This window comes from Nymphalis io, chromosome 26 (assembly GCF_905147045.1).
Source record: "Nymphalis io chromosome 26, ilAglIoxx1.1, whole genome shotgun sequence".
NCBI classification, from domain to species: Eukaryota; Metazoa; Arthropoda; class Insecta; order Lepidoptera; family Nymphalidae; genus Nymphalis; species Nymphalis io.
The window spans coordinates 9,612,501-9,620,000 of record NC_065913.1 but is presented as its reverse complement, the minus strand read 5'-3'; the positions used below and the strand labels follow the sequence as shown (position 1 = coordinate 9,620,000).

At 38.3% G+C, this 7,500-nt stretch overlaps 2 non-coding genes across 2 annotated transcripts in view; both read right to left on the bottom strand.

The window, feature by feature from the left end:
• The window catches only part of LOC126778646 (5.8S ribosomal RNA), a 157-nt gene extending 137 nt beyond the window's left edge, over positions 1–20 (bottom strand). Inside the window, exon 1 of the ribosomal RNA XR_007670195.1 lies at positions 1–20. This exon is cut by the window's left edge and continues 137 nt beyond it. This is a non-coding gene — a ribosomal RNA (5.8S ribosomal RNA).
• Positions 21–1,416: 1,396 nt separating this feature from the next.
• Positions 1,417–3,319, bottom strand: LOC126778661 (small subunit ribosomal RNA). Its single transcript, XR_007670208.1, has one exon. It is a non-coding gene; the product is annotated as a small subunit ribosomal RNA (ribosomal RNA).
• Positions 3,320–7,500: the final 4,181 nt, after the last annotated feature.

The following is a 7,500-nucleotide window of genomic DNA, read 5'->3' as shown; positions in this document are numbered from 1 at the left end:
GTGATCCACCGTCCAGGGTAATTGTTTATTTTCATGATGATTAGTTTCTACGATCACTGAAGCGATTCTATACACGCCCGTGATATTAGTTTGTTTAAATTTTTTTTTTTTTTCTTTTTTTATTTCTTTTCAGTATATAAATAAAAATTAAAAAAAAAAAAAATATTAAAAAAAAAAAATTAAAAAAAAATAAAAGTTATTTGAAGATGACGATGCGCTATCGAAAGACGACAACATCGTGCTTTCCTCGAGAAACCGACGTCGAAACATCAGAAGGGACGCGTTGAACGACCCCGTTTTTATTATATTCGGAGTCGTCGTCTCGCATCCGAACGACATACGAACGCCGAACCGCATTTTGTTTTATTTCATTTTACGAAAAAAACAAACGAAACTTTCAGCGGACGCTTCTCGTATCCCCGCCGACTGACCGATCGACTGACTGACTGATCGTCGATCATCGTATCATCGTCTAGGAGAGCGTGTGAAACGCATCATCGCACGTATCGATCGAAAGCACGAGGCCTCTATGAAAATATGATATAACGCATAAAACACAAAACACGAAAACACATCGACGTCACCACGAATCGATATCATATTAAATTCAAAAACGAATTCAAATCGACACTCACATAACGACCGATCGATGTAAACGATGACGAGACTCGTAATCGAACGGAGACGACGACGCGTAACGTAGACGTAGACGTAGACGTAGACGAAGAACGAAAGACGAAAACGAAAACGAAGAGAGTCTTGAACTCGAAACGTATACAGCGTCGTATATATATTATACATGTGACTCGCGGCGCGGATTCTTGCCGGTCTACGTACACAGGTATAACGAAGACGACTACGGTAACGACGAGTGAAGACTGCACGCGTGCAACTTCGATGTTCGTTAGCTAGCGTTCTCGCTAGTTACGTTCGCCGCGTACATACGACGTCCACATTCGAATTGAAAGTACACGATTACATACGTCTTACGACGATCGTTATATTCGTATCTCTTTTTATAATACTACGTTTTAATATATATACGTATATCGATTCGATGACGACGCTTCAGCGATACGTATTGTATTTATATATTTTTTTGCGAATATCGTTATTTTCATACGTGATGATACTAACGTCGAAGGCGATGACGACTCGTATATCAACGAACGCCTAGACGAAGACGACGTAGTCGTCGTCGTCGTCGGAGAAACGATAATGCGATCCACCGATCGAATTCGCATTTTTTCGTATTATGATTCTTTTTGGTTGTTGTTATTGTTATTGTTTTATTATATCGTCTTATATCGGCACTCTCATTGCTCTTTCGTGCTGCACTGTTTATCTCGCTCGTATACAGAGAAGAGCTCGATCCGCACAGAGACGAAACAGAATTCGAGATAGATAAACGTACGTTAATGATCCTTCCGCAGGTTCCCCTACGGAAACCTTGTTACGACTTTTACTTCCTCTAAATGATCAAGTTTGGTCAACTTCCCAGCAACGCCGACGGCCGTGAAGCCACCGCGTGTCGGTCCGAAGACCTCACTAAATCATTCAATCGGTAGTAGCGACGGGCGGTGTGTACAAAGGGCAGGGACGTAATCAACGCGAGCTTATGACTCGCGCTTACTAGGAATTCCTCGTTTATGGGGGATAATTGCAAACCCCAATCCCCAGCACGAAGGAGTTTCAACGGGTTGCCCGGGCCTCTAGGCCAGGGAGAACATGCCGATTCCTTCAGTGTAGCGCGCGTGCGGCCCAGGACATCTAAGGGCATCACAGACCTGTTATTGCTCAATCTCGTGCGGCTCGAAGCCGCCGGTCCCTCTAAGAAGAATTTTAATACGCCGCCAGTGAGTTGCTCGACCGAAATCGGGCACACCTAAATGACGACGCCTATTTAGCAGGCTAGAGTCTCGTTCGTTACCGGAATTAACCAGACAAATCGCTCCACCAACTAAGAACGGCCATGCACCACCACCCACCGAATCAAGAAAGAGCTATTAATCTGTCAATCCTTCCGGTGTCCGGGCCTGGTGAGATTTCCCGTGTTGAGTCAAATTAAGCCGCAGGCTCCACTCCTGGTGGTGCCCTTCCGTCAATTCCTTTAAGTTTCAGCTTTGCAACCATACTCCCCCCGGAGTCCAAAATCTTTGGTTTCCCGGAAGCTGCCCGCCGAGCCATTGTAGTAACGTCGGCGGATCGCTAGATGACATATTTACGGTTAGAACTAGGGCGGTATCTAATCGCCTTCGAACCTCTAACTTTCGTTCTTGATTGATGAAAACACCTTTGGCAAATGCTTTCGCTGATGTTCGTCTTGCGACGATCCAAGAATTTCACCTCTAACGTCGCAATACGAATGCCCCCAGTTATCCCTATTAATCATTACCTCGGAGTTCTGAAAACCAACAAAATAGAACCGAGATCATATTCTATTATTCCATGCACGAAATATTCAAGCGGCATTTTGAGCCCGCTTTGAGCACTCTAATTTGTTCAAAGTAAAATTGTCGGCCCACCTCGACACTCACCGAAGAGCACCGCGATAGGATTTTGATATTGAACCGGCGTTTTACCGCCGGCTCACCGACGATATGCTCCGCAAACGTGTCAGTATCACCGCGGATGCGGTGCACCGACAGCGCGGCGCACAAATGCAACTACGAGCTTTTTAACCGCAACAATTTTAGTATACGCTATTGGAGCTGGAATTACCGCGGCTGCTGGCACCAGACTTGCCCTCCAATTGTTCCTCGTTAAAATATTTAAAGTGTACTCATTCCGATTACGAGGCCTCGAAAGAGTCCCGTATCGTTATTTTTCGTCACTACCTCCCCGTGCCGGGAGTGGGTAATTTGCGCGCCTGCTGCCTTCCTTGGATGTGGTAGCCGTTTCTCAGGCTCCCTCTCCGGAATCGAACCCTGATTCCCCGTTACCCGTGACAACCATGGTAGTCGCAGAAACTACCATCGAAAGTTGATAAGGCAGACATTTGAAAGATGCGTCGCCGGTACTGGACCATGCGATCGGCAAAAGTTATCCAGATTCATCAAAATTAACGACTTCGGACGAGACGCCCTCCGTCGATTGGTTTTGATCTAATAAAAGCACTCATCCCATCACTGGTCAGAGTTCTGATTGCATGTATTAGCTCTAGAATTACCACAGTTATCCAAGTAACTGAGTAAGATCTAAGGAACCAAAACTGATATATTGAGCCATTCGCGGTATCGCCTTAATACGGCTTGCACTGAGACATGCATGGCTTAATCTTTGAGACAAGCATATAACTACTGGCAGGATCAACCAGGGAGCTAACATAGATTATTCTCGACGACGACGACGACACGTCCGTGCGTGCTTGCGCGAACGCGACACCTTCGCCGTAAGTTTCTCTCTCATTTAACTCGATTCTCGTTTCTAGCAACGACGACGACGACGACGACGTTGTCTTCGTTCGTCGTCGCTTCGAAACGAGGTTCGTCGTACCGTATCGATTCGATCGCGTTAGACGCGATAGACTCTTACGGTTGACTTTTTTCATTCATTATCATAATAAATAATGATAAATAACCGACGACATCGAAGTAGCCCGAGAAGAGCACGACGACGACGACGACGATTCGTCTTCTAAGATGACACTCGACGGTCACGAATATGAATATTCGAAACGAGATCGTTCATTTTAGAAACACTTCCGTACACGATGTGCACGTATGTTATTGTTCAACGGATATATGTGTCGTGAAACATTCGGATCGACGCCCGGTGTTTGAGTGTTCGTACCGATACTCGGGTTATGTATTTTTCGTACATGATAGTTTTTGTTAATATAAAGAGTTTTAGGAACGACCGTTTCGCATACATTTCTATATGCATTAAACGAACGTACTGAATCTTTTAAAAACTCCGTCTGCCGCGTTTATCTCCGAAGACATCGTCATCGCACCACACATCGGGGTCCACAATAAATCTACACGAGAACGTCATACGTTATCATGTCGATGAATTTGTAGAGAGAGGAGCGATGACGACGCCGGAGTCGCTTTAGAAAGAGCAACTTACGTACGTCCGTCGGTCGGCACAGTTATAGAACGAAAAGTATATTTCTCCACATTATTTGTATAATATATTATTATTGTAAAACGACAACGCCGCGACGAGCTTACGACGACGACGACCGCGGCAGCAGCAATACATTATAATATAATACAATACTAGAAGAAAACAACTTTTCGATAGAGTCTTATCTTCAACGGTTGCGACGCGTCTCACGAAATAATATTTTCATATATATCGTTCGACGTTCGAACCGAACGTACTCTATGTATATGCCGGACGATGAATATGACATTCGGCGCTTCATAACGGCGGATGTATTTTTTTCGAATATTTTTATATTTAATGTTTTATATATAATATCAACCCCCTCCCCGTCGCAAGGAATAAAACAAAGAACTCCCCCCCAACCCCCTAACCTCCCACCCCCACCCCCGAAAAATTAACGCGGTACGTTCGTGTATTGTGGAATCGAAGTTTATATTTTACGACGATAACATACTTTATTTTTCTGAAATATTTTAAAATAACATTAGAATCGAACACGATAACGATATCCGAGTGATTTCATTCGATCACTAAATTTGAACTATAACAGAACGATAATAAAATATCTTTGAAATGTGAAAAAAATAACGCGGTACGTTCGTGTATTGTGGAATCGAAGTTTACATTTTACGACGATAACATACTTCATTTTTCTGAAATATTTTAAAATAACATTAGAATCGAACACGATAACGATATCCGAGTGATTTCATTCGATCACTAAATTTGAACTATAACAGAACGATAATATAACATCTTTGAAATGTGAAAAAATTAATGCGGTAAGTTCGTGTATTGTGGAATCGAAGTTTACATTTTACGACGATAACATACTTTATTTATCTGAAACATTTTAAAATGACACTAGATTCGATCATTGCATTTGAACTATAACAGAAAGATAATATAATATCCTTCAAATGTGAAAAAATTAACGCGGTACGTTCGTGTATTGTGGAATCGAAGTTTACATTTTACGACGATATCATACTTTATTTATCTGAAATATTTTAAAATTACACTAGAATCGAACACGATAACGATATCCGAGTGATTTCATTCGATCATTGCATTTGAACTATAACAGAACGATAATAAAATATCTTTCAAATGTGAAAAAATTAACGCGGTACGTTCGTGTATTGTGGAATCGTAGTTTACATTTTACGACGATAACATACTTTATTTATCTAAAATATGTTAAAATAACACTAGATTCGATCATTGCATTTGAAATATAACAGAACGATAATATAATATCTTCAAAATGTGAAAAAATTAACGCGGTACGTTCGTGTATTGTGGAATCGAAGTTTACATTTTACGATGATAACATACTTTATTTATCTAAAATATGTTAAAATAACACTAGATTCGATCATTGCATTTGAACTATAACAGAACGATAATAAAATATCATTGAAATGTGAAAAAAATAACGCGGTACGTTCGTGTATTGTGGAATCGAAGTTTACATTTTACGACGATAACATACTTTAGCGACATCGTTCATGACACGAACTAACCACGAACGTGACACTACAAAATTTACATCTTATAATATCTTTCAAATGTGAAAAAATTAACGCGGTACGTTCGTGTATTGTGGAATCGAAGTTTACATTTTACGACGATAACATACTTTATTTATCTGAAATATTTTAAAATGACACTAGATTCGATCATTGCATTTGAACTATAACAGAAAGATAATATAATATCTTTCAAATGTGAAAAAATTAACGCGGTACGTTCGTGTATTGTGGAATCGAAGTTTACATTTTACGACGATAACATACTTTATTTTTCTGAAATATTTTAAAATAACATTAGAATCGAACACGATAACGATATCCGAGTGATTTCATTCGATCACTAAATTTGAACTATAACAGAACGATAATATAATATCTTCGAAATGTGAAAAAATTAACGCGGTACGTTCGTGTATTGTGGAATCGAAGTTTACATTTTACGACGATAACATACTTTATTTATCTAAAATATGTTAAAATAACACTAGATTCGATCATTGCATTTGAAATATAACAGAACGATAATATAATATCTTCAAAATGTGAAAAAATTAACGCGGTACGTTCGTGTATTGTGGAATCTAAGTTTACATTTTACGACGATAACATAGTTTATTTATCTGAAATATTTTAAAATAACACTAGAATCGAACACGATAACGATATCCGAGTGATTTCATTCGATCACTAAATTTGAACTATAACAGAACGATAATATAATATCTTCGAAATGTGAAAAAATTAACGCGGTACGTTCGTGTATTGTGGAATCGAAGTTTACATTTTACGACGATAACATACTTTATTTTTCTGAAATATTTTAAAATAACATTAGAATCGAACACGATAACGATATCCGAGTGATTTCATTCGATCACTAAATTTGAACTATAACAGAACGATAATATAATATCTTCGAAATGTGAAAAAATTAACGCGGTACGTTCGTGTATTGTGGAATCGAAGTTTACATTTTACGACGATAACATACTTTATTTATCTAAAATATGTTAAAATAACACTAGATTCGATCATTGCATTTGAAATATAACAGAACGATAATATAATATCTTCAAAATGTGAAAAAATTAACGCGGTACGTTCGTGTATTGTGGAATCGAAGTTTACATTTTACGACGATAACATACTTTATTTTTCTGAAATATTTTAAAATAACATTAGAATCGAACACGATAACGATATCCGAGTGATTTCATTCGATCACTAAATTTGAACTATAACAGAACGATAATATAATATCTTCGAAATGTGAAAAAATTAACGCGGTACGTTCGTGTATTGTGGAATCGAAGTTTACATTTTACGACGATAACATACTTTATTTATCTAAAATATGTTAAAATAACACTAGATTCGATCATTGCATTTGAAATATAACAGAACGATAATATAATATCTTCAAAATGTGAAAAAATTAACGCGGTACGTTCGTGTATTGTGGAATCGAAGTTTACATTTTACGACGATAACATACTTTATTTATCTGAAATATTTTAAAATAACACTAGAATCGAACACGATAACGATATCCGAGTGATTTCATTCGATCACTAAATTTGAACTATAACAGAACGATAATATAATATCTTCGAAATGTGAAAAAATTAACGCGGTACGTTCGTGTATTGTGGAATCGAAGTTTACATTTTACGACGATAACATACTTTATTTTTCTGAAATATTTTAAAATAACATTAGAATCGAACACGATAACGATATCCGAGTGATTTCATTCGATCACTAAATTTGAACTATAACAGAACGATAATATAATATCTTCGAAATGTGAAAAAATTAACGCGGTACGTTCGTGTATTGTGGAATCTAAGTT